At 44.4% G+C, this 27,368-nt stretch overlaps 1 long non-coding RNA gene across 1 annotated transcript in view; it reads right to left on the reverse strand.

Annotated features, from left to right (window-relative positions):
* Positions 1–22,579, reverse strand: part of LOC141156389 (uncharacterized) — a 541,415-nt gene extending 518,836 nt beyond the window's left edge. Inside the window, exon 1 of the long non-coding RNA XR_012247601.1 lies at positions 22,462–22,579. This is a non-coding gene — a long non-coding RNA (uncharacterized lncRNA). The remainder of the gene's footprint in view (positions 1–22,461) is intronic.
* Positions 22,580–27,368: the final 4,789 nt, after the last annotated feature.

Raw genomic sequence — 27,368 nt, forward strand, 5'->3', positions numbered from 1 at the left:
GCCTACCAAGCCCCTTTTAGGAAGGTATCTGCTTTTTTATCCATTGAGTCCTTTAGTACCCCCATGTCCTCAAACGGCAGGGAAAATCTTTTAGAGGCTTTAGCTATTGCCACATCTAATTTTGGCACTTTTCCCCAGAATGAACATACAGGGTCCTCGAAGGGGTATTTCCTCTTAGGGGACAATAGGCCCTTTCTTTCCAGCTTTTTCCATTCTCTTTTAATCAGGGAGTGGACTTTACCATTGAGAGGGAAAGATATTCTTTTCTTTTGTTCCAGGCCACTGAACATCATGTCCTGGACCGATTTCTTGGAGCGAGGATCTACCAACCCCATTGTGGACCTAACTGCTTTAATTAAATTGTCCGTTCCTTCTATACGGAAACAGCTACGTCCCCCTCCACCCCCCAGAAGATGATGAGGATGAAGATAAGAAGGACGAATCTGAGTCTACCCCCTCCCCGTCCGAACTGCTAGATCCTGATACCGGGAACAGATTCCTGGTTTTCTCCTGTTTCTTCCCTCCCTTCTGCAGGGACTTGAAGGTATTTTCTACCTTGGACTTAATCAAGGATCTGAGCTCTGAGGCGAACTTAGGGGTCTCCTTGTAAATTGTCTGTTCAATACAAGAGCTGCATAGTCTTTTCTCCCACGTGGTGGGCAGATCCTCTGCGCAAAGCGTGCAGGTCATGTGTTTGGACTTGCCTGTACTCTTCCTTCCCTGATGAGAGAAGAAAAACAAGGGGCCCAAATTGTAAAGTGAGCTTTCACGAAGATCACTTACCATCCTGCTGTAAGAGGGAGTACCTGATTTGGAGAGGAACCCGTTCCTGTAGATGGGATTTTCCTCGAGGTTGACGCCCCACTGGAGTCCTGCAAAGACCTGCCAGAACGCCGCTTCCTCCATTACCTTGCTCATGCTGTCAGGAAGGGTCACTGGGTGGTCCTTTCGCACGCTTCCCTTGTTGCGGTGGTGGGGGTGAGTGGGGGTGCAGGTACTGGACCTCTTGTAGCTCCTGCTCGCTCATAGCTAGTGCCAGAGTGTGCTAAAGAAGCACTTTCCCAGTGCTTAACCCAGGTATTTGAACCCCTGTAGGGCTCCACCCCTTCCCAGCTGGCTTGAATTTTCAATCAGCCAGCCGTGGAACATTTGTACACTGCACCCAACCTCTTGGGAAATATGGGCGTGCACCTCTTCCAGTGTGGGGGACACCCCCCTGACGCTGTGGTGGGCGCAATGTGTGGTGTCATTGTCCGGTCCAGGGATCCAGTTGCGCCGACTCCCCAGTGGTGCACAGCGGCTCACGTCATGGGGAGGTGCTCAGTGCGCTCGCTTCTGCGCAGTGGGACCCGGAAGTCCCAGGCCTACTAACCACTGGAGAACGCGTTGGCTCCAGCCTTCTTCTGCGCCGCATCTCCTTGCCACCCTCAAGGCCCACTGACCTCAGCGGTGGCGATTCAGGACACCGCGCCAGCCGAGGCAGGGAACCCCCGCTGCCTGAGTCAGTCTGGTCGGGCATGTCCTTATCGTGATTTTTCTTTCTTCTTAGAAACGCTGTAGGTCCCTGTCAAGGACAGGAAACCAACTGATGTGGGAAAGAGGTACCGCCCTTTATATCTGTAGGTTTCCTGTCCTTGAAGGGCGGATCCCCTCTCTCCGTGGTGCCATCATGGGGGAAGGAGAAATAATATCAGCTGGTTCAACTGATAGCCTATAAAAAGGTGTCTCATTACCAAGGTGCCACACAAGAAACATCTCATGATGGGTAAAACCAATGGTCTGTCTCAAGACATTCTCAAGCTTATTGTTGCAAAATATACTAATGACATTGGTTACAGAAGAATTTATAAACTACTGAAGGTTTCAGTCAGTACTGTTGAGGCCATATTCCAGAAGTGGAAAGAATATAATTTCACCATAAATTGGCCATGACCAGGTGCTCCCTGCAAGATTTCAGACAGAAGAATAAAAAAATTATCAGAAGAGTTGTGCAAGAGCCAAGGACTACCTGTCGAGAGCTACAGAAAGACCTGGAATCAGCAAGTACAATTGGTTAAAAAAAAACTATAAAAGTAATGCACTCAACCTCCATGGCCTGTATGCAGGCTCTGCACACAATACTCCATTGCATAACAAAAACACGTTCAATGGTGTTTAAAGTTTGGTCAGATGAGACCAAAATTGAACTCTTTGGATGCCTTGATACACACCATGTTTGGAGGCCAAAAGTCACTGCATATCACCTCAAAACACCATACCAATAGTGAAGTTTAGAGGTAGGAACATCATAGTGTGGGGCTAGTTTTCAGCATACGACACTCACTGGCAAACTTCATATAATTGAAGGAAGGATGAATGGACAAATGTACTAAGACAATCATAATAAAAATGTGCTGTCATCTACCAGGATGATGGAGATGATATGAGGGTGGACATCTCAGCAAGACAATGATCCCAAAAGACACAGCCAAGATATCTTTCAAAAGGTTTCAGAGAAAGAAAATATGCAAATTGCCTCTTCAGAGAAAAGCAGACTTGAACTATATAGTGCCACCTATTGGAAACCGCAATCCTGCAAGTCACAATCCACCCTTTAACGAATCGTGCAATCTGACTTGGGATAAAAGCCAAATCAGAATCTCAATTTGCAGACACAGTTTTTCGGGCTGTTGGCCCTCGTCAGTGCAAAGTATGAGAACTAATTTGGCTAGATGAGTGGCTCTGGACAGAGCTGGTATGTCACTCTCCACAAGGAGAAACGTTATCCCTTAGAGAAAGAAAATAAAGCTACTGGAATGGCCCAGCCAATTACCTGACCAATAGAAAGTGTAACTAAATATGAACTAAAGCTCAGAGTTCATAGAAGGAACCTTCAGGATTTGAAGAGTGTTTGTGTGAAAGAATGGGTCAAAATCACACTTGAGCAATGCATGCGACTAGTTTTTCCATATGGGGACATCTTGAAGCTGTCATCAAGACAATGGCTTTTATTCAAAATATTAAATAAATTTCAGTAAGCATTTTCATTACTTTTTTCCATGTGTCATTTCTCATTACTACACATAATTTACTTTATGGACATCTATGGCTTGATTTCTTTGACTGTGTGGATTGGATAGGTTGTTACCGACATCTGGTCAGAATTTCATGTCAATAGCAACTTTAAAAATCTATTTACTTTGAAAATTGGTGACATGTTCAATACTTATTTCACATGCTGTATGAATCATTTACAGTGGCTTGCAAAAGTATTCACCCCTGTGACTTTTTACCCATTTTGTTACCTTACAACCTGTGTTTAAATATTTTTGTAATCCAGTTTGTGTGTGATATATCAATACTAATTAGTCTAAGTCGGTGAAGCAAAGAGAAAAAAATATAGGCATAAATTAAATTTACGGGATCAAAAAACTAAAAATTGTCATGTGCATATGTATTCACCCATTTTGCTATGAAGCCCCTAAAAATGTCTGGTGCAAGCAATTACGTTCATAAGTCACATGCTTAGAGAAAGAAAGTCCACCTGTGTGCAATCTAAGTGTCACATGGTCTGTCAGTATATACACACACACACCTTTTGTGAAAGGCCACAGAGTTTGCAACACCAGCCTTAAGCAAGAATCACCACTAATCAAACACCATTTAGACCAATGCAATCTCTAAACAAGTCAGGGACAAAGTTGTTGAGAAGCACAAGTAAGGGTTGGGTTATAAAAAATATACCAATCTCTGGTGATCCCCCAGAAGCACCATCAAATCCATTATCATCAAATAGAAAGAACATGGTACCACAACAAAATTGCCAAGAGAGGGCCGCCCACCAAAATTCTCAGCCCGGGCAAGGAGGGCATTAATCAGAGAGGTAGCACAGAGACCAAAGGTAACCCTGAATGAGCTGCAGAGTTTCCAAGCAGAGACTGGATGTCCATACATCCACAGTAAGGTGTACGCTCAAAAGAGGTGGCCTTTATGGAAGAGTGGGCAGAAAAAAAGCTTTACTTACACACACAAATTGTAAGGCTCGCTTTGAGTTTGCCAAAAGACATGTGGGAGACTCCCCAAATGTATGGAGGAAGGTGCTGTGGTCAGATGAGACCAAAATTTAACTTTTTGGCCACCAAGATAAACGCTATGTCTGGCACCAACCCAACAAATCTCATCATCCTAAGAACATCATCCCCACAGTGATACATGGTGGTGGTGGCAGCATCATGCTGTGGAGATGATTTTCGGCAGAAGGAACATGGAAAATGGTCTGAGTCGAGGGAAAGGTAGACAGTGCGAAATACAGGGATATTCTTGAGCAAAACCTATTTCAGTCTGTCAGTGATTTGATGGAAGTTCACCTTCCAACAAGACAATGACCCAAAGCATACTGCTAAAGCAACACTTGAGTGGTTTAAGTGGAAACGTGTAAATGTTTTGGAGTGGCCTAGTCAAACCAGACCTTAATCCAATTGGGAATCTGTGGTCAGACTTGAAGATTTACTGCTCACCAGAGGAAATCATCTAACTTGAAGGAGCTGGAGCAGTTTTGCTTTGAGGAATGGGAAAAAATCCCAGTAGCAAGATGTGGAAAGCTCATAGAGATATATCCAAAGAGACTTGCAGCTGTAATTCCCTCAAAAAGAGGCTCTACAAAGTACTGACTTTAAGGGGGTTTATAGTTCTGCAGACTGAAGTTTTCAGTTATTTTGTCCTATTTGTTGTTTGCCTCACAATAAAGAGAAAACCAAATGTTCACAGTTGTAGGCATGTTCTTTACATGAACTGATGCAAACCCTAAAAAAAACTGTGAAATTCCAGGTTGTGAGGTAGCAAAACACGAAAAATGCCAAGGGGAGTTAAATACTTTCACAGGCCACTGTATTTAATAATATATATATATTATATACAGTACAGACCAAAAGTTTGGACACGCCTTCTCATTTAAAGATTTTTCTGTATTTTCATGACTATGAAAATTGTACATTCACACTGAAGGCATCAAAACTATGAATTAACACATGTAGAATTATATACTTAACAAAAAAGTGTGAAACAACTGATAATATGTCTTACATTCTAGGTTCTTCAAAGTAGCCACCTTTTGCTTTGATGACTGCTTTGCACACTCTTGGCATTCTCATGTAGTCATAAAAATACAGAAAAATCTTTAAATGAGAAGGTGTGTCCAAACTTTTGGTCTGTACTATATATATATATATAAATATATATACATACACACACACACACACACTACTATTTTTCTGATTTTTTTCCATAAAAGCAGCTTATATTATTTTTTCACTAATTTGTAGACAGTGTCCAAAACATTTTTTATTTTGGTCTACAGCTTAATTAATTTTTTTTTAATAAAATGTAGAAATAAGCTTAAAATACAAGGACACTTGATATGGAGAAGTGCCTTATCTTGGGGCTGGATACACAATGGATTTAGTTATACAAATGTGTATCATAATGAATATTCAGAATGTCATATAGGTCCATGGTATAAAACCATATTGAAGGCCATGTGCTCCTATTTATCCCTATATGATAGTGTGTTTGATCCTTGAAACAATGCTTTTAGGGGTGTGGAGTATACTGAGAGAATATCAAGTTTTTACTTAGGCGAATTCAGAGAACACATATGTGTGCCTGAATTTGAATACTGGATGCACTAATACTTTACGGGGCTGAGTCTGGAGTCCATGTGATACGATTCCCAAATGTGCTGAAAATATATCCCTTTGCCCAAGTTAAGTGCTCTTTCCATAAGTCGATCATGAAAAGTATTAGTAGATTGTGTAAAAGCATTGCGATATCTAATATTGCACATTGATATAACAATTTTACTATACAGGCTAAAATTAGCAAACTAAAAATGAATTTGCTCAATATAATGTCTGAGTTAGCGTTATCCAAAAGTAATATGGTCAACTGTAATGCCCAATTTTATGTGCTAGTCACCACACCCTCACACATTACCTACACAAATGGCAAAGAGATTACATAAAGTATTTTTTATTCTACAAATTATTTTTACAATGCCAGAACTTAAGAGTCTTGTCTATTTTCACGTATTTTTCCACTTGAAAAAAAAAAGCTGAATTTATGTTTGCCCTGTCAATTATGTAATAACCTTTTCTCAACAGATCCAACAGATCTACTGGCATCTCACAAAGGTGACCAAACCCTGCTGAGGAAGAACCTTCCCTAGGATGTGAAAGGCAGTCCAAATTCCATTACCACCTCAAATACAGAATATGTGGTTTATTATCATTTAACAGTTATATTTTCGAATGCACTAACAAGGTCAGCATTGCATCTGGTTTTCAAAATTCTTCTTGGCAGATTCAAGAGTTCACGCCTTAAAGCCTTTTCATAACACCCAGGGGAGAAACGTTTGAACAAACTACCTTTTGTATTCTGAAAGTTAACGTTTTAAATTAATGCTTCTTCCCAAATGATGGAGTCAGCAGCATGCTGCCCTTTCTAGTCCATTGCATTTAACTAGGATTTGAAAATAATTAACATAACTTTTTTTCTGTCTGGACTTTGCATAAGAAAGATGTAAAATGATAAGAATTAACTTTATTATATTTGAGGAACTCAAATATTTATTCCGAGTTCCCAACTACAAAAAAAGTATTATTACCAAGATTTTTAATATGATGTACCCATGAGCAGATTAGTACACAAACCTCTTCCTGACATATGACTTCCCATTACATTATATGTTGGGTTCATGTCTTTAAAACCGGGCTCAGTAGCCGAGTCTGCATTATTTACGACAGATATTGGCTGTGTTATTTAGCCATAATCTGTCTCTAACAGCAGAAAGTAGAGCCAAGCTCTGTCTGCTGCGGTTAACTCCTTAAAGGGAATCTGCTGGCATATTTTTACTATGTAATCTGAGGACATTATGAGGTAGGGGTTAAAACACTGAATTCAATGATGTGTCACTTATCAAGCTGCATGCTGTTTACTTACAATGAAGGTTTTATCACTAGTACATTAGCATTCCTATGAATAGCTCGCTCATACTTCCTGATCCAACTCCGTCCCCTCCTGTGATAAGCAGCTCACTGCCCATACACTATGTACATTCAGAGCCTGGTGTGAGCGTGGGCAGCTTTTGACTGGTGCAGGAGTGGTGGAGGTAATGTTCTGCTCCCTGACACTCCAAGGGGTTAAATGTATTGTATATTAATGCGTGTTTCTAAAGTAATATCCGCCAAGACTTAAGTTTAGCCTAGACAGGGTTAACTGTAGCGGCCGGCCCAGATAAAGGAGGGGGGAGCTGAGAGTTAGTGCCAATTTCAGGAAGAGTCAAGTTTGGTTAAGAGAACTGTGGTCAAGTGACATGAGTGGCCTTAGGCAATAGGCTACTAGGGACAATGTGAGGCTGTTCTCGGGGCAGTGGATTGCCATTGAATTCGTCCGTTGGAATGGGAACCTCGAGATGAACGTGGGGGCCCTTGGGCACACTCGGCCTGTGAAGCTGAAGTGAAAGATGGACTCAAACTCTCAGAGGGGGGAGGCAATGGAATCCAGGTGCACTGCTTGTGATGGAGAAGAATTCCTAGTGCCAGTGGAGTTAGCAAGAGGGATGCTCTATCCATACTGAGAACTAGAGCTGAAGTTATATCAAAAGACTGACTGTCACTTCCAGTGACGGTCAGTCTTTTGATGTTTGTATACATAGGCTTTCTGGCTGAGTACTCCATTCCTAAGCCTCAGGTCGTCTTAATTACAACAGGATCTTACCTTCCCATACTCATGCAGACTTTAGTCTCTAAGAGAGGATTCACATTAGGTAGGTTCCTGATAATGAGAAACACCTTACCGTGGGTACACATGAATTGTCCAATTTATGCACTAAGACTTCTCAGTTATTTCTATTTTCTAGAGCAGTAATCAATTCAAATTTCATATTTCATGTTCGCATATGTAGCGTTGCAGAGTGCTACTTTGTTAGAGCTGAAGTTATGTCCGGTAACTGTGGAAAATATTGTAACCTGTTGGGCCCTATCCTTTATGCTTGATTATAAAGATCGCAGTCAAGTAAAGCTGTCAAGTAAAAGTTTGATTATCTTTACGAATTCCGTGTCCCCTGGATTTCTTGCTACAAAGGTTCTGGAAGATGAAGTACTGGAGCCAGTGGGGTCACAAGTAAGTGTGATGCACCCCACACACAGCAGCATGGCAGGACTGGGACACTTTGCTTGTAAGGTGTCAGTCAGAGCAAGAGGAAGCAGCATCTCGCCCACAACTCCCTCGCTCAGGCAACTTACATTTGCTACATCTAAGAACTCTGATTGTGACAACCGCTGCACCCAGTAACCCAAAAGAATAAAAGGGTCTCTTTTCCTACATTATACTGCTTTCAGATGAGGTACCAAAAAGCTGGTGACAGATTCCTTTTAAATGCCATTGTCCATCTCTGACAGTAGCCTTTAGAACACAATGCCTGAGAACGAGACATTCCAAATGCCCATTACCCCGCCCTGTGGCTTTCTGATGGGTTGCCATGCCAGTTAGGGGTCTGCTGAAAGACCTCAGTGTCTAACATGTCAGCACTCCTATGATGACCAGCCGCTAGCTGGCATTCATAGGAGGCTGCAATTTTTACTACATACTGCAATATATGGCACGGGGGCACGAGATTGGATAGTGGAGCACGAGGATAAGGTAATGACTATACGCACATAACTTTCTCTGTTCCTTATTTGATGGTGTTATAGACTTTGATTAATGTGGGGAACCTATACCTCTTATCTGGTCTCTATTAGTGTTGAGCGATACCTTCCGATATCAGGAAATATCGTATCGGATTGGATCGGGCCGATACCCAAAAAGTATCGGATATCGCCGATTCCGATACCGGAAACCAATGCAAGTCAATGGGACACAAATATCGGAATGAAAATAAACCCTTTCTTTCCTTGTAGGTTAATTCTACATGAAGTAAAACAACTAAGAATAATGTAGAATGACATGAAAAGCCGGCAATTCATCAGCGGCATACACCAGTACCCGACAATTTACAACAGAAAGAATAGAGCTTCACACATAGATTAGATAGATAGAAACATGTCAGTCACATATATATGAAGTACTGTGACAGTGTTGCTTACTGTACTTGTCATTTAGTGTAAAGGATTTATTTTAAAAAATATTAGTGTTTTCGTGCACCGTCTCTTTAAGAAAGCCGGCCGGCAATTCAGCATCTGTACCCGACAATTTAGAATAGAAAGAATAGAGAATCACACATAGATTAGATAGATAGAAACATGTCAGTCACATATATATGAAGTACAGTGACAGTGTTGATTACTGTACTTGTCATTTAGTGTAAAGGATTTATTTAAAAAAATATTAGTGTTTTCGTGCACCGTCTCTTTAAGAAAGCCGGCCGGCAATTCAGCATCTGTACCCGACAATTTAGAATAGAAAGAATAGAGAATCACACATAGATTAGATAGATAGAAACATGTCAGTCACATATATATGAAGTACAGTGACAGTGTTGCTTACTGTACTTGTCATTTAGTGTAAAGGATTTATTTAAAAAAATATTAGTGTTTTCGTGCACCGTCTCTTTAAGAAAGCCGGCCGGCAATTCAGCATCTGTACCCGACAATTTAGAATAGAAAGAATAGAGAATCACACATAGATTAGATAGATAGAACCATGTCAGTCACATATATAAGAAGTACAGTGACAGTGTTGCTTACTGTACTTGTCATTTAGTGTAAAGGATTTATTTAAAAAAATATTAGTGTTTTCGTGCACCGTCTCTTTAAAAAAGCCGGCCGGCAATTCAGCATCGGTACTCGACAATTTATAACAGACAGAATAGAGCTTCACACATAGATTAGATAGATAGAAACATGTCAGTCACACATATATGAAGTACAGTGACAGTGTTGGTTACTGTACTTGTCATATAGTGTAAAGGATTTATTTAAAAAAATATTAGTGTTTTCGTGCACCGTCTCTTTAAAAAAGCCGGCCGGCAATTCAGCATCTGTACCCGACAATTTAGAATAGAAAGAATAGAGAATCACACATAGATTAGATAGATAGAAACATGTCAGTCACACATATAAGAAGCACAGTGACAGTGTTGATTACTGTACTTGTCATTTAGTGTTAAAATAAAGGATTTATTTAAAAACAAAATTGGCGTGGGGTTCCCCGTAATTTTAGGCTCTAGCGGAGGTTAAGCAGACGGCTGGGGCAGATGTTTGAAGCCTGGGAAGGGGGTAATACCCACGGAGCTTCCCAGGCTACTAATATCAGCCCCCAGCTGAATACCTAGCCTTTACTAGCTATTAAAATGGGGGAACCCCCCCAAAAAAATAACGTGGGGTCCCCCCTAATTTAATAGCTAGCAAAGGCTAGGCAGACAGCTGGGGGCTGATTTTAATAGCCCAGGAAGGGTGCCATGAATATTGGCCCCCTCCCAGGCTAGAAACACCAGCCGTCAGCCGCCCCAGAAATGGCGCATCCATAGGATGCGCCAATTCTGGCACTTAGCCTCGCTCTTCCACGCTGCCCTGGTGCGGTGGCAGGGGGTAATAGGGCTGGGGTTGATGTCAGCTTATAATGCCAGCTGACATCAAGCCCAGGTTAGTAATGGAGAGGCGTCTATAAGACACCCCCATTACTAACCCCATAGTCAAAGTTAAAGAAAAACACAAACACCCAGAATAAAGTCCTTTAATTGAAATAAACACACAATTCTTTATTGTTCTAAATTAAACCATACTTACTGGCACTATTAGACATGACCACCATGAATTTCTAGTAAAGTATTTAAAAAAACACAAACACCCAGAAAAAAAGTCCTTTAATTGAAATAAAGACACAATTCTTTATTGTTCTAAATTAAACCATACTTACAGTCACGCCCATTCCAGCTGAAGCCAACGATCTCCTGTAATAAAAATAAAATAATAAACCAACATCATCCTTACCTTTCCATGGTTCCCACGACAGCTTCAGCTCTGCTACATCGAGATGACAGGCTGGACCGCAGCAGAACGCTGCCATCCAGCCTGTCATCCCGCAGACACTGAGAAGCGCAGGCATGCTTGCGCTCCTCAGTGTCTGGCTGTGACGGCATAAAGATGAGCCGAGGTCATGTTCAATGAACTCAGCTCACCTCATGCACGTCACTGACAGCGTGGGAAAATTCTCCTGCACTCAGCGCTTCAGCGTGAGACTTCTCCCACGCTGTCAGTGACATACATGAGGTGAGGTCATGTCCAATGAACTCAGCTGACCTCATGCACGTCACTGACAGCGTGGGAAAATTCTCACGCTGAAGCGCTGAGTGCAGGAGAATTTTCCCACGCTGTCAGTGACGTGCATGAGGTGAGCTGAGTTCATTGAACATGACCTCGGCTCATCTTTATGCCGTCACAGCCAGACACTGAGGAGCGCAAGCATGCCTGCGCTTCTCAGTGTCTGCGGGATGACAGGCTGGATGGCAGCGTTCTGCTGCGGTCCAGCCTGTCATCTCGATGTAGCAGAGCTGAAGCTGTCGTGGGAACCATGGAAAGGTAAGGATGAGGTTGCTTTACTATTTTTCTTTTATTGCAGGAGATCGTTGGCTTCAGCTGGAATGGGCGTGATGGTAAGTATGGTTTAATTTAGAACAATAAAGAATTGTGTCTTTATTTCAATTAAAGGACTTTTTTCTGGGTGTTTGTGTTTTTTTTAAATACTTTACTAGAAATTCATGGCGGTCATGTCTAATATTGGCGTGACCCCATGAATTTCGGGCTTAGGGCCAGCTGATAATGCCAAGCTGGCCTTAACCCCTTTATTACCCAGTGAGCCACCGCACCAGGGCCCTGGATGAGTTGGGTACAGCGCCAGAAGATGGCGCTTCTATGAACGCGCCATTTTCCGGGGCGGCTGCGGACTGCAATTTGCAGCGGGTGGGGCCCAGAAAGCTTGGGCCTCCCTGCGCTGCGGATTCCAGCCCCCAGCTGCCTTGTTGTACCTGGCTGGACACAAAAATAGGGCGAAGTCCCACGTATTTTTTTTTTTAATTATTTCATGAAATTCATGGAATAATTAAGAAAAAAAGGGCTTCCCTATATTGTTGTGTCCGGCTAGGTACAAATAGGCAGCTGGTGGTTGGGGGCAGCCCGTTCCTGCCTGCTGTACCTGACTGGACACAAATATAGGGCGAAGCCCCACATAATTTTTTTTTAATTATTTCATGAATTTCCTGAAATAATTAAAAAAAATTGACGTGGGGCTTCGCCCTATATTTGTGTCCAGTCAGGTACAGCAGGCAGGAACGGGCTGCCCCCAACCACCAGCTGCCTATTTGTACCTGGTTGTACACAACAATATAGGGAAGCCCTTTTTTTCTTAATTATTCCATGAATTTCATGAAATAATTAAAAAAAAAAAAAACGTGGAGCTTCTCCCTATTTTTGTGTCCTGCCAGGTACAACTAGGCAGCTGGGGGATGGAATCTGCAGCGCAGGGAGGCCCAAGCTTTCTGCCCCCCCCGCTGAAAATTGCAGTCCGCAGCCGCCCCGGAAAATGGCGCGTTCATAGAAGCTGGATGCTGTACCTGGCTGGCATACAAAAATATGGCGAAGCCCACGTCAAAAGTTTTGGGAAAAATTTATTAAAAAATAAATAATAATTTAGGGACTGCATCTTTATTAACTCCTCAAATGTCATTTAGTGTTAAAATAAAGGATTTATTTAAAAAAAAAATGACGTGGGATCCCCCATAATTTTAGTCTCTAGCGGAGGTTAAGCAGACGGCTGGGGCAGATGTTTGAAGCCTGGGAAGGGGGTAATACCCACGGAGCTTCCCAGGCTACTAATATCAGCCCCCAGCTGAATACCTAGCCTTTACTAGCTATTAAAATGGGGGACCCCCCCAAAAAAAATGACGTGGGGTCCCCCCTATTTTAATAGCTAGCAAAGGCTAGGCAGACAGCTGGGGGCTGATATTAATAGCCCAGGAAGGGTGCCATGAATAATGGCCCCCTCCCAGGCTAGAAACACCAGCCGTCAGCCGCCCCAGAAATGGCGCATCCATAGGATGCGCCAATTCTGGCACTTAGCCTCACTCTTCCACGCTGCCCTGGTGCGGTGGCAGGGGGTAATAGGGCTGGGGTTCATGTCAGAGCCAGCTGCCATGAAGCCCAGGTTAGTAATGATGGGCGTCTATAAGACACCCCCATTACTAACCTACAAAGTGTTAAAAAGAAAAAACACACTACACCCAGAAAAAAATAATTTATTTGAAATAAAACACACAATTTTATTTAATTCTTAGTTTACTAAAAATAATAGTTACCTGTCCACGTTCCTGCGCTGATCTCCCATGCACAGCTGTCACATCTGGAGATGGTGACAGCTGTCATGGCTGCTGTAAGCTCACGCTGCCGGGAACACGTCCGCTCCCGGCAGCAGGAGCCACTGACTGAGGTCACCGGAGTGCATTCAGTCAGCGCAGCTCCGGAGACCCCCTTTACGGCGCTGCTGTACCGTGGGAATTTCTCACGATACAGCAGGGCCGTAAAGGAGCTAACCGGAGCAGCGCTGCCTGAACTCCGGTGAACCCTTACGGCCCCGTCATTCTAGCGGCGGCAGCGGTTCAGAGCGGTCACATTCTATGTGGCTGCTCTGAACTGGAGATCATCGTGGGACACTCGTGGACTACTACGGAGGGGTAAGGATAAGGTTGTGGTTTATTATTTTATATTTTATTACAGGAGATCGATGGCTTCGGGGAATTAGGTGTCTAGGTGAGTATAGGTGTAGTTTTTTATTTTTTACTTTATTTTAGGTGGCGATCGGCGGGGACAGGTAATGTATGAACTAATTTATTGCAGGTAACCACTGGCCACCAATGACATGTATTTAAAATTTATTGGGGACACAGTAGGGCAATTTATATAGCAGGATCAGGCTGATGGGAACTACTGCTCCCATCGAGCTGATCCTGCTGGCACGAGTGGACGGGGGACAGACATAGGCCGATGGGAGTAGTAGTGTCACATCGGCCTATGTCTGCCTGCACGCACACACCCGCACACATCGCACAGACACAGCGCACACCCGCACACACTCGCAGACATCGCACAGACACCGCGCACACCCACACACATCGCACAGACACAGCGCACACCCGCACACACCCGCAGACATCGCACAGACACCGCGCACACCCGCACACACTCGCAGACATCGCACAGACACCGCGCACACCCGCACACATCGCACAGACACAGCGCACACCCGCACACACCCGCAGACATCGCACAGACACCGCGTACACCCGCACACATCGCACACACACCCCGCACACACACCCCGCACACACACCCGCACACACACTAATCATGACGGGCTGATGGTCTGGGAGGTGAGGCTGACCTGTGCGGCCGTGGGAAAGTTCATGTGAGTTCATGCAGTCAAGCATGAACTCACATGAACCCTCTGAGGGCACCGCGGCGACTTCAAATGAGCAGCTGATCGGCATCACCTGATACCTCAGCTGTTCATTTGAAATAACCGGCGGGAAAGCGCAGCACAGAACGGGAAAGCCGGCGGTGAAGTCTTTTCATTGCCGGCTTCCCCGCCCGGGTCCTTCACTCCTTGGTGCTGCGCTCCCCGCCCGGTCCTAGCTTACGATCGGGATGGGAGGTGGCAGGGGAGCGGAGGATCGGGGTGGGAGGCTGCGGGGAAGCAGTATGGGGCTGTGTGATTGTTTAAAAGCCGGCGGCTTTATACCGCCCGCCGGCTTTTAAACAATCAGGAGAATTCTCCCACGCTGGGATGGCATTCTGATGACAGGCTGGATCTCAGCTGAGCGCTGCCATCCAGCTTGTCATCCTTCAGAGACACTGCAGAGCACAGGCATTATGGGAACTTCCGATTCCGGTATCCGATATTGTCAAAGTATCGGAATTAAGTATCGGAATTCCGATACCGCGAATATCGGCCGATACCCGATATTACAGTATCGGAATGCTCAACACTAGTCTCTATTCCTTTAATGGAAAATCGTGACATGTGGGCCTTAGCTATCTTTTGATTAGGGATTACCTTATTATATAATATATGATTGCTATGATAACCACACATAAGACTTCCAAATAAGCATGATATGTGATTTAATTGGAAGAGAGATAGGACTAGGAGTTCCCCTTACTGTGAGTGCTTCATACATCTACCCTTTCTCCCCTTCTTTGTATTGTGAGCCTATGTTGAAACCTCTGTACTTATGTAGGTGGAACTATCCCCTAGAGCCAATGCTAATTAATATGGCTCTTTTTATTGTTGATGTTAAATATCATGTATGTACGTTGTTTAATAAAATTATGTTTTTCACATGTATTATCATCTCTGGTCCTTTATGACTCTCTATGGTGCTTTGTAGGGTTAAATGATATGAGTCTTTCTGTAGTTATGAATTGGTTTGCCCGGATTAATTTTGTTCTCTATTTAATTATACTGCAATAATGAGGTTTTGCAATATATACAGTGACTTGAAAAAGTATTCATATCTCATGAATTTTTCAACATTTTTTTCACATTACATCCACAAACAAATTTTGGGATTTTATGTGATATACCAACACAACTTAGTATTTGTAAAGTCTAAAGGAAATGATACGTGGTTTTCTAATTATTTAAAAAAATTCAATCTAAAAATTGTGACATGGTGTGTATGGCTTCCATCTCTTCTAGGCTTTTCTGAGTATTTCAACATTTTTTTCATTAAAGTACATGGGAAAACACCAAGCCTAGCCTCTAATATAAAGACGGATTGGATATTATTTATGGGCCATATGACGCGCCCCCTGGGCCGTGGGGTACTCGGTAGCCGGGCCAGTCGTTGCTAGGGGAGATGTCACAGTGGCGGTGACCCGGTTTGTGACCCAGGGCAGTCAATAAAAGGGGATTTTATAGTTTTTGTATTTAATGTTCGAGACGCCACCTGTGGTATGTGGCTATATGGAGCCGCCACTGCAGAGCAGGTCCTCTGGAGCTGATGTTAATGCAGCAGAGTTGGTTCAGCTCTCCACAGGTAGAGCTAAGCTCCAGGGCGTTGCTGTGATGGTGAATAATGAAGTAACTGTGGTGGTGCAGTGTGGTGCAGGGGGTGCAGGGGGTGATGGCGCAGCAAAAATTCACAGAGACAGTGGGGTGCAGTCTTCAGGGTTTACTCACAGTTCCTTAGACTTCCAGTTACCAGTACTAGAGTAACTTCCCATGGCGTCCTGTGCTTACTCAGGGAGGGGTTCAGCAAACTCCCAGGTCTCTCCGGAGTACGTAACGGGACCCCCTTCTGTGTATTCCATCTGGCCGTCTTCCTGCACCTCACACCCAGTGTCTCAGGCCAGTGGCCGCGGACCTTGCCGGGCGACATCTTCTCTGTCCCCTGGGTCCTCTATGGCCACCTTTCTGGTGATTAGATGTGGTTTTGTTGGCTTCAGTACCTGAAATACTGCAGCCTCCGGTTTCCTAGTTGAGGCTTAAAGAACTCTGCTAGTTTAGGGACCGGTCCCCTCTGTGCGACCTGACCCTTCCATCTCCTGGTAGATTCGAGCGTACGGGTGGCCTCCAGCACTTCTCGTACCCCTGGGGTCCCTTCCACGTTCCGGGAGCCTTTCCTGCTCCTCTCTCTCTCTCCAGTCTTGGGCCTCACTGGCTAGGCCCTCCTCCAGAACAGAGCTCCTGCAGAGCTCCTGTTCCTCTCACTGTCCTCCTCTGGCTGATCGGTCCTTTCAAGATGGCTTCTCTATTTATATCACTTCTTTCAATGCTCCCCTGATTTACTTCCTCCACCCACACCCACTACATGGTTCCCCCTACTTTGGTCCCCCCCACTCCAGCCAGGGATAGGGCTCAGCAGGGAAGCGACGCATCTTGCCCCTCCTGCTGGTCTGGAGTAGTGTAGTGTTGGATGCAGGTGCTAGGGTCCCGGGCAGTACTCCTTCCATACCTGAGAGTGAGATACCACACCTCTGGGTGAGATGCAGTACCTCTGTGGCGACTGAACCCGCAGGGGTGCCACACTTCCACTCCTGGTAGATTCGGGCATACGGGTGGCCTCCAGCACTTCCCGTACCCCTAGGATCCGCTCTTTCCTTCTGGAGCCTTTCTCCCTGCTCCTCTCCTCTCTTCAGTCTCTCGTCCTCCTGAGCAGAGCTCCTGCTCCTCCTCTGACTGAACACTCTGACTGGACTGAACTGACTGACTCCCAAGATGGCTTCCCTTTTTATATCCTCTTTCTCAAGTGCTCCCCTGAACTTCTTCCTCCACCCACACCCACTACATGGTTCCCCCTCTCTTGGTTCCCCCCACTCCAGCCAGGGACAGGGCTCAGCAGTGCAGCAGTGCATCTTGCCCCTCCTGCCAGTCTGGAGTAGTGTAGTGTTGGATGCAGGTGTTTGGGTCCCGGGCAGTACTCCATCCTTACCTGAGATGCAGTACCTCTGTGGCGACTGAACCCGCAGGGGTGCCACACATATGCCACAATGCAAGCGCTCTGCTCATGTCACATATGCTAGTCACTATACTGTACATGTGTTTATGTATAAAGATGGAGATTGTTTTTCAACATTCATAGATGAGACAATATCTAAAGAGCAGTTTACATAATGTAACTTTTGTATGCAATATTAAGTGACACTCTACTAAAAAGGAGATTTTGATCTATAGTAATTTTTTTTTTAGAGGGTTGGAAATATTTTCCCTTCTTAAAAGGACATTTATAAAGTATTAAGGGTGTATTACCAAGGTCTTTTTTGTGTATATGGACTTTTTGTGTGATGCAACTGCCTAACAATCTGGCCTGTATCATCTAATTTTTAATGCAGTATATGATAAATGAAACCATTGAAGACACCACCTATGGGAAGGGAGGACGGTCCACATAGGGCTCGACACCTCCTGGCGAAGCAGTTGTCTGAATGTGAGCTCAATTCTCAAGAGGTTAGACAAACATGATTTCATTTCTTAGAAATTCATAATGCAATATTAAATTATATAAAAGTCCTTTTAGCAATGTTAATGTGTCTGACTCAAGAAAAATGCTGAAAACATGTCTCTTCTGTATCTTCTCAATTAGTAGTGATGTTCCTGCTATTTTGTGGGATGGATGAATAATTAAAAACAGTATTAAAAATAGAAAAACAATTAAGTACATCTTATTTTAAAAACGACTAACATTAAATCCACTACATTTCATAGAATGATAAAATAAAACCCCTTCTACAACTATAAAAACATTTTTTGCATTTGATCCAGTACATTTGAGCTGAAAAATATAGGAAACTTTGAATTAGGTCTACATAAAGGCTGTAAACGCAAATGGCAAGATAAGTTCAATGTAGACCATTGTGTCTCCATCGTTACAGACTGCAAACAAGGCCTCCGTAGTCGGCTCCTGCAGTCACACTTTCTTCTATCTACCTGAGGGTTCATGCACAAAATTGCAGCTTGCACAATTTTCATCCGAAAATCAGATGAGACTCAACCATTCAAGACTATGGGTTTGAGAAAAAAAAAATATTTGCATACCATACAGAGATATAGTATAGCATCCAATTTATAGGGATGCATTGCTATTCTTTAACATAGGAATCTATTAATGATCTTGTAATGAATCTGCAGCTGTAAAAAAAAAAACAGATTACACACGGATGCCAAGTGCGAAAAAAAATAGTTCCACTTTTCTGGATATACTGTAACTCTGAACTATTTTTCACACTGTCGTGTGACTCTAGTCGTAAAGCTGCATTTACAATGCGAGATAATCGGGATTGAGAGTTGTTAAAAATGCTCGTTGCACGACTGTCTTGACATATAAACAGGCTGCAGAATGCTGATGACCTAATTGGTGAAAATATTTTGCAAAGTTCAAAAAAACATGAGAGAGAGAGACCAAATAAAGTTTGAGTACCAGAAGCCAAACTTCCACGCGTTCGCTCATCCCTACTACAGAGAACTATGGCACTGTATGCGCACTGAGCGATTTAGTATAGTATTCCAATCATAGAACTGCAATAGCGATCTATAGTATTGTATTAGTAAAAATCACTCAGAGCACATGGTTTATTTTGGTCTGGCTGTGTAAACAGGCATTTAAATGGCCATCAATCGGTAACAATTTTAAAATGTCTCTATTCAGTATTGTGTTTCCACTTGATCCATATAAACGAACCCTTACTTGAGTACAGGATTTGAGTGAGTATGGATGGAGGTTTACCATGTACAGTTTGTGGTCTTACCATGGAGACACACAGTTCCTGATTAGTGATGGGCGAGCACTAAAATGCTCGGGTACTCGTTGTTTGGGTAGAGCAAATTGGGATGCTCGAGTGCTCGGTCCGAGTAACGAGCCTAATGTAAGTCTATGGGAAACTCGAGCATTTTGCCGGCGGCTCCCCCCGGCGGTCTGTAGAGGGCCTAAAAATTGCCCAAATCGATGGGAACAGTGCTCAAATGACATGGGGAAGACCCCTAGAAGCATTTCTGACTCCCAGGTCACTGCTGTCAACAACGTTGTCAGAGTTATTACGCCACTTTTACGGACTCACAATGAAACACAAAAATGAAACCAAAATGGATTTTCCTGGGAAAAATCTTAAGGAACATCCTTTCCAGGGTAATGACTTGCATATAAGCCAAAATAAAAATAAAAAAACAAAAATTCTCCTCCCCACCCTGCGTTATGTTCACACATAGTGTTTTTGATGCACTTTTGCACTTTTGCATTGCTTTCAACTGTGACAAATGCATTCACCAGGAAATGTCATTTTAACATTTTATAACCTTATCTGGCCATGTGGTGTGTGACATCATCAGACACATCCGGTTTCATTTATGATGGAGGGACTCAGAAAGTCACAAAGACTATTTTTATAGGGCCATCAGGCGCCCCTTACTATTCTTAAAGGGCCAGCAGGCAGCCTTCACTATTGTTAGAGAGCCATCAGCCGGCTATGCTTTCTTGTTCCCATTGTTAACAAATGGGACTCCTATACTGTTATTGTATATGCAGTGACTGCAAAGGCTGCCAAAAATTTGGAGGAACTACAATGCCTTTTGCAAGAGACGTAGATGTCTGAGGGCCTCCTGACAACAATGTACCCATTAATAGGAAGTGGGTGTCTCATAGTGTTTGACTATGCAGTGAAGCAACGGCTGCCAAAAATTTAGAAAAACTCCAATGCCCCTTGCAAGAGACGTAAAGGTCAGTGAGCCTCCTTAAAACAATGTCCTATTATTAGAAAGTGGGTCTCCCATAGTGTTTGCCTATGCAGTGAAGCAACGGCTGCTAAAAATTTGGAGGAACTCCAATGGCCCTTACAAGAGACGTAGAGGTCGGAGGGCCTCCTGAAAACAATGTTCCCATTATTAGGAAGTGGGTTTGCCTAAGCAGTGAAGCAACGGCTGCCAAAAATTAGGAGGAACTCCAATGCCCCTTGCAAGAGATGTAGATATGTTGATATGGTAGTGATATGGTAGTGGAGGGTGAGGATGCGGAGAAGGAGGAGGACAAGAGCAAATAGACAAAATCATTAAGCCTATACCCATGTCTGGGTGTGAAGACAGAGGTGCATGGGAATAGAGTTAAACCTCCCAAAAAAGACACTGTATTTGAGTTTATGTTACGCTGCTATCATTCGGTGGTGTTGAGAAGTCTGGCCCAATCTAGCCTTTGTTCATTTTTATAAGAGTCATCTTGTCACCATTTTCAGTTGACAGGAGGATGCGCCTATCGGTTATAATTCCACCAGCGGCACTAAAAACCCGCTCTGACAAAACGCTAGCGACAAGGCAGGCCAGGACCTCCAAGGCATAGAGAGCCAGTTCAATCCACGTATCCAGCTTGGATACCCAATAATTATAAGGCACAGAGGAACCACGGAGGATGTTGGTACGGTCGGCAAGGTACTCCCTCACCATCTTCCGAAACTTTGCACTCCTTGTGAGAGTACCCCACGCCTCAGGACATGTGCGATGGGAGGGTCTGAGAAAACTGTCCCAGAACTTTGACAGTGTTCCCCTGCCTCTGCTGGATGGCATTTGTGTCTCTCTCGCCTGTACTCCTTGGTTGTCCAACGAACTGTGACCTCTGGCACCAGCATTTTCAGATGGGAATTTTTTCACTAATTCCGCAACAAGAGCATTCTGGTACTGCCCCATTTTATTAGGCCTTTCCTGCAAAAGAATAAGAGACAAAGTTCTTCCTGTAGCATGGGTCTAGAAGAGTCACCAACCAGTAATGACTGTCAACCAAAATTTGGACAACGCGAGGGTCATGGGAAAGGAAGCGTAACATAAACTCCACCATGTGTGCCAGACTGCAAAGAGGCAAGACTTCCATGTCCTCAACAAGAGGATGACTTACCATGCTCTCCTCCTCATCCTCCTCCTCCCTGTCCTCAGGCCATCTACACTGAACAGACGGTATGACGGTTGTGCAGGTAGTACAGTCTAAAGAGCAGAAAACTAGCTCCTGTTCTTCCTCCTCCTCTTCCTCATTATCACCCAATCCACGTTGAGATGAGATGAGGCTGGGCTGTGTGGAAGCACCCTGTATGGTTCCTTGCTCCATCTCATCGTGCTCCGCCTACAATATGTAACGACCGGAACGCCGGTCGAATGTGTATGAGGGATACGGCGCTGCTATGAATGACTCCGACCTCGTATAGTGGCAAATAACTTTCTTTATACTGGTCACACAAATGACAGGGTTAAATGATTCTATAAAATATGGGCCACAACAGCAACTAACACAAAATACAAGTTATGCAGCCTGAGAGAGCCCAAGTGCTAATCTCGTGGGAATGAGCCAAACTACCCCTGGACTATGCAGCTCCCACCCTTATTCAGTACAGGGCCTACCCATGACGTTACCGCGGATGTGGCACGTGGTCCACCCAGGAATATAACCTTACACCCCCCTCCCACACTAATACAATGGGTACCCTTGTTTTCCCCTTAGAGAACACTCATATATACAGTATATATATATACATATATATATATATATTTAGCCAACACGTTACCTATACAGTATAAAGTTTTTTTTCTTACAAGAGCAAAGAGAAATCTCTCAAACTTAATACATATACAAACAGTTAACAAACTAAACCTTTTATTAAACCCTGATCTCTGGCCACAGGGTTTGATCAGCTTCTCCTTCTCACCAAGCTCTCCAGCACATTCAGGTGTAAGCAGGAATTAGAATCAATCTCAGTCTCAAAGTGTAGTTCACAACAGGGCTCCTTTGTAGTATCCAAGTACACAGTCTTAGTATATCAGATCCTTCACAATCTCTGCATCAAGCCTGATCATTTCATCAGCAGTGATATACACCAGGCAGTTCTCAGCACTACTGGAATCATTAACTAGCTTTCCCTAACTGACTACACAGTTGGTGACCGGTCACATATCTCAGTTACTCACAAGGCACAGCTTCTTCTTGGACACACAGTCTGGCTGCAGTCTGTACAAGCTCCCAAACGTCCCCTAGGAATCAGCCACAACTCGTCTCCTCGGAGGACTTCCTGGTTCTGTGTTTCCTGGACTTTTTTTTTTACAGATCCCCGGGCTTTTTCTTTACTTGTTTCTTTCTGACCCCTAATGGCCGGACTAAGTCATTGCAGGAGAAATTTATACTGTCAGTAATATCAACTCATTACTAAAAAGACATGTCAACATGTTACACTATACATAGTCTTTAATTGAGAGCAGAGAGCGTGAGAGCTGAGAGCATTTCAGTAGACAGAGAAGCGGGATGGTGACGCTAATTATGGCGTCATCGCCGCTCACCATCTAGATGGAGTCCTCAAAGTTTTGAATTATGATACATATGTCTGACATCCATGTCCACTCCTGGGGTTTTATATGTGGAATATGACCTGAATTTCCCATGGCCTTGTTGATGCTGGTAGTCAACAACTGCCCTCTTCTGCTCACAAATCTTTCCCAACATTTGCAATGTAGAGTTTCAACGCGTGGGGACATGGCAGATCAGTCGGTGAGCTGGAAGCTGCAAATTCTGCTGAAGCACGCCAAAGGCGGCGGAAGCTGTAGCTGACTTTCTAAAATGGGCACACAGGCGGCGTACTTTGACAAGCACATCCGACAGATCTGAGTAAGTTTTGAGAAACTGCTGAACCACGAGGTTAAGCACATTAGCCAGGCATGGTACGTGTGTGAGCTTGCCTCGCCTCAGAGCCACCACCAGGTTCTGGCCATTGTCACACATGACCATGCCTGGCTGTAGGTTCAGCGGCATCAGCCACAGATCTGCCTGCTCTTTCAGGGCTGTCCACAACTCTTCAGCATTGTGCAGTTTGTTACCTAAGCATATTAGCTTCAGCACAGCCTGTTGCCGCTTGACTGACACAGTGCTGCAGTGTTTCCAGCTTGTGACTGATGTGGTCATTTCGGACAAGGAGGCTGAAGAGGAAGAGGATGAGGTGCAGGATCTGTAGAATGTGGGGGCAACCATGCCCGCAATCCTCGGCGTCGGGAGGACAATATCCGTCCCAAGGTCCGACTGGGTCCTGGCTTCCACTATGTTAACCCAGTGTGCCATCAGCGAGATGTACCATCCCTGACCACAATCACTTGTCCATGTATCCGTTTGTGAGGTGGACTTTCCCAGTAACTGCATTGTTGAGGGCACGGCTAATGTTGTGGAACACCTGCCTGTGTAAAGTGGGGATGGCACACCGGGAGAAATAGTGGCAGCTGGGGACCGAGTACCGAGGGACGGCCGCCACCATCCGGTAGCGGAAAGCTTCCGTCTCCACAAGCAAGTATAAATATATACAAGTATAAATATATACTTACCTTCTGGCGGCCCGCGGTGCACTCCTCCTCGCATGCCGGCAGTTCGTGATGGACTGAAGGACCTGCGCTGACGTCATAGTCATGTGACGGGTCTCGCGACGCTGACGCCGGCAGGTCCTTCAGTGTACCGCTGCCGGCAAGGGAGAACGGAGGGAAGCAAGACTGTGGGGGCCATCGGAAGGTAAGTATATATTTGCTTTTTTATTTTTTACCATTCTTTTGGTCACAGTATCTAAATCCATGCTGTTTGCATGGATTTATATAGTGTGACCAAGTTGACAAGCACTTTCCAAGTGAAGCTAAAATCGCTTGGAAAGCGCTTGTCAACCCGCATGCGGAAATGCAAGTGAAGAATGCTTCACTTTCGCATGTCCCTGGCAGGAAAAGCAACATTTCGAGTGCAAGCATTCATAAAATATGTGTTTTTAGTAGTGCGGCCTGGGGCGTTAGCTTGCATTCCAAGGACTGGCGTAGGGACAACTGAACCCTGAGCTGGGGCAAGGACATGGACGTGCTTTATGATGGTGCTACTTGAGAGTGTTCAACGACAAGTGCAGAGCGGGAGGTATCTTGGCATGCGCCATGGACAGGGGATTGGCATGCATGCACAACAGCGAAACAAGCAGTGGTGTCACTCACAGACACTGTTGCTGGACTCTGAGGTTCGGCCCACTTAGTCGGGTGCTTTGCTGCCATTTGCCTGATCATGCTGGTGGTGGTCAGGCTGCTAGTTTTGCTACCCTTGCTGATGATGGCCTGCAGGTGGTGCAAATGGCCTTTTGGGGGTTATCAGCAGAGTCTTTAAAAAACAACCAGACTCGGGAAGACCTAACAGTTGTACTTCCGTTATGTTGGTGTTACGAGGAACGCTTTCCCGCCTTGTGTCTGCGGCCACCACACTGCTTCTTCCTGTCTGTGGTGGTGCTCTACCTCCCTCACTCTGTGTGCTGCTGTCCTTGCTCTGCATGTACCCTTGCCTGGTTGGGTCAGTTACTACACTGCTCAAAAGATAAAGGGAACACTTAAACAACAGAATATAACTCCAAGTAAATCAAACTTCTGTGAAATCAAACTGTCCACTTAGGAAGCAACACTAATTGACAATCAATTTCACATGCTGTTGTGCAAATTGAATAGACAATAGATGGAAATTATTGGCAATTATAAAGACACACTCAATAAAGGAGTGGTTCTGCAGGTGGGGACCACAGACCACATCTCATTACAATGCTTTCTGGCTGATGTTTTGGTCACTTTTGAATGTTGGTTGTGCTTTCACACTCGTGGTAGCATGAAATGGACTCTACAACCCACAGAAGTTGCTCAGGTAGTGCAGCTCATCCAGGATGGCACATCAATGCGAGCTGTGGCAATAAGGTTTGCTGTGTCTGTCAGTGTAGTGTCTAGAGGCTGGAGGCACTACCAGGAGACAGGCCAGTATACCAGGAGATGTGGAGGGGACCGTAGGAGGGTAACAATCCAGCAGCAGGACCGCTACCTCTGCCTTTGTGCAAGGAGGAACAGGAGGAGCACTGTCAGAGCCCTGCAAAATGACCTCCAGCAGGCCACAAATGTGCATGTGTCTGCACAGTTAGAAACCGACTCCATGAGAGTGGTATGAGGGCCCGACATCCACAGATGGGGGTTGTGCTCACAGCCCAACACCGTGCAGGACGCTTGTCATTTGCCACAGAACCCCAGGATTGGCAAAGTCGCCACTGGCGCCCTGTGCTCTTCACAGATGAAAGCAGGTTTACACTGAGCACATGTGACAGACGTGACAGTTTCTGGAGACGCTGTGGAGAGCGATCTGCTGCCTGCAGCAACCTTCAGCATGACCGGTTTGGCAGTGGGTCAGTAATGGTGTGGGGTGGCATTTCTTTGGAGGGCCTCACAGCCCTCCATGTGCTCACCAGAGGTAGCCTTACTGCCATTAGGTACCGAGGTGAGATCCTCAGACCCCTTGTGAGACCATATACTGGTGCGGTTGGCCCTGGGTTCCTCCTAATGCAGGACAATGCCAGACCTCATGTGGCTGGAGTGTGTCAGCAGTGGCTGGAGTGTGTCAGCAGTTACTGCAAGATGAAGGCATTGAAGCCATGGACTGGCCCGCCCGTTTCCCAGACCTGAATTCTATTGAGCACATCTGGGACATCATGTCTCGCTCCATCCACCAACGTCACGTTGCACCACAGACTGTCCAGGAATTTGCGATTGAGCATCTCCACTATCTCCACCATCGTTCACCATCCAACCCGATGGAACTGGAAAGGATCTTCAAGGAAGAATGGCAGAGGATCCGCAATTCTAGGTGGGAAAAACTTGTTGCATCATTCCCAAGAAGACTCATGGCTGTAGTAGCTCAAAAGGGTGCTTCTACTTAATACTGAGCAAAGGAGCCTGAATACTTATGACCATGTGATATTTCAGTTTTTCTTTTTTAATAAATTTGCAAAAATTTCTACAATTCTGTTTTTTTTTCAGTCAAGATGGGGTGCAGAGTGTACTTTTTAGAAATTACCAAATGGCTGCAATGAAACAGAGTGAAAAATTTAAAGGGGTCTGAATGCTTTACGTACCTTATTATAATATATATATATATATATATATATATACATACATATATATATATTTATTAACAGGACGTTCAATGGACTCTGAAAATATGCAGCTGGATTGGTCCTCAGAGGGACTGTTAGTTCAGATGGATATATATAGATGTTGTGGTACACCTACACTAACTAATAAACAACCAAATCTCTCCCTAGCTCAGCAGCACCTCTCATTACACTGCTTGATCCCGGGGTAGACTGGGACAAGCATGGCTCTTTAGAGTGCCAAACATGCAGGGAGGGGACCCGAGCTCCTGCCCGAGCAACCCGGAAATACTAGCAGAGCGCCGAGCATCTCGAGCAGTGAGATGCTCAGGCGATTACTGAGCAGTGGCGAGCACACTCACTCATCACTAGTCCTGATTTATCAAGCAGTTTTGCTCTAAAAACAGAAATAAGAACTTAAAATGTTGCAAAAAATGTGACAATTTTTTATGCCAGTATCATCTGTCTGACAATTTTTTAAGGAGAGGATGGAGCATAAAGTTGCACTCTGTAGTGCTAAAGCATGTAAACATGAAATATATGAAATTTGAATAGCATTACTGCTCTTGATAATAAGAAAAAAATGGAGATGTGGCCAATCACACTGACAAATTTATCATAATTTATGCCATTGTTGTGGTAATATAAATATTTGTAATCTTGACAAGAATACTACTTTTGGCCGTGGAACACTGCAGTTGAAACATGTGCCAAATTCATAAAGAAACACACACCTCAGTCAATAGGAATGGATCTTGCTCCAGTGCACATGTCATCAAAACAGTCAGTCATACAAAATAATAGTCTAGATAAAATCGGGGATAAACAAATGGTAGAATGTTTTAAGTTCTTTCAAAGAAGTTGTCCTGTGCACCGCTTTCTTTTTGAAAGTTTGTTTCATTAAACACTTTGTAC

This window comes from Phyllobates terribilis, unplaced genomic scaffold (genome assembly GCF_046119375.1).
Source record: "Phyllobates terribilis strain yellow unplaced genomic scaffold, ASM4611937v1 Scaffold_8__6_contigs__length_399053987, whole genome shotgun sequence".
NCBI lineage: Eukaryota > Metazoa > Chordata > Amphibia > Anura > Dendrobatidae > Phyllobates > Phyllobates terribilis.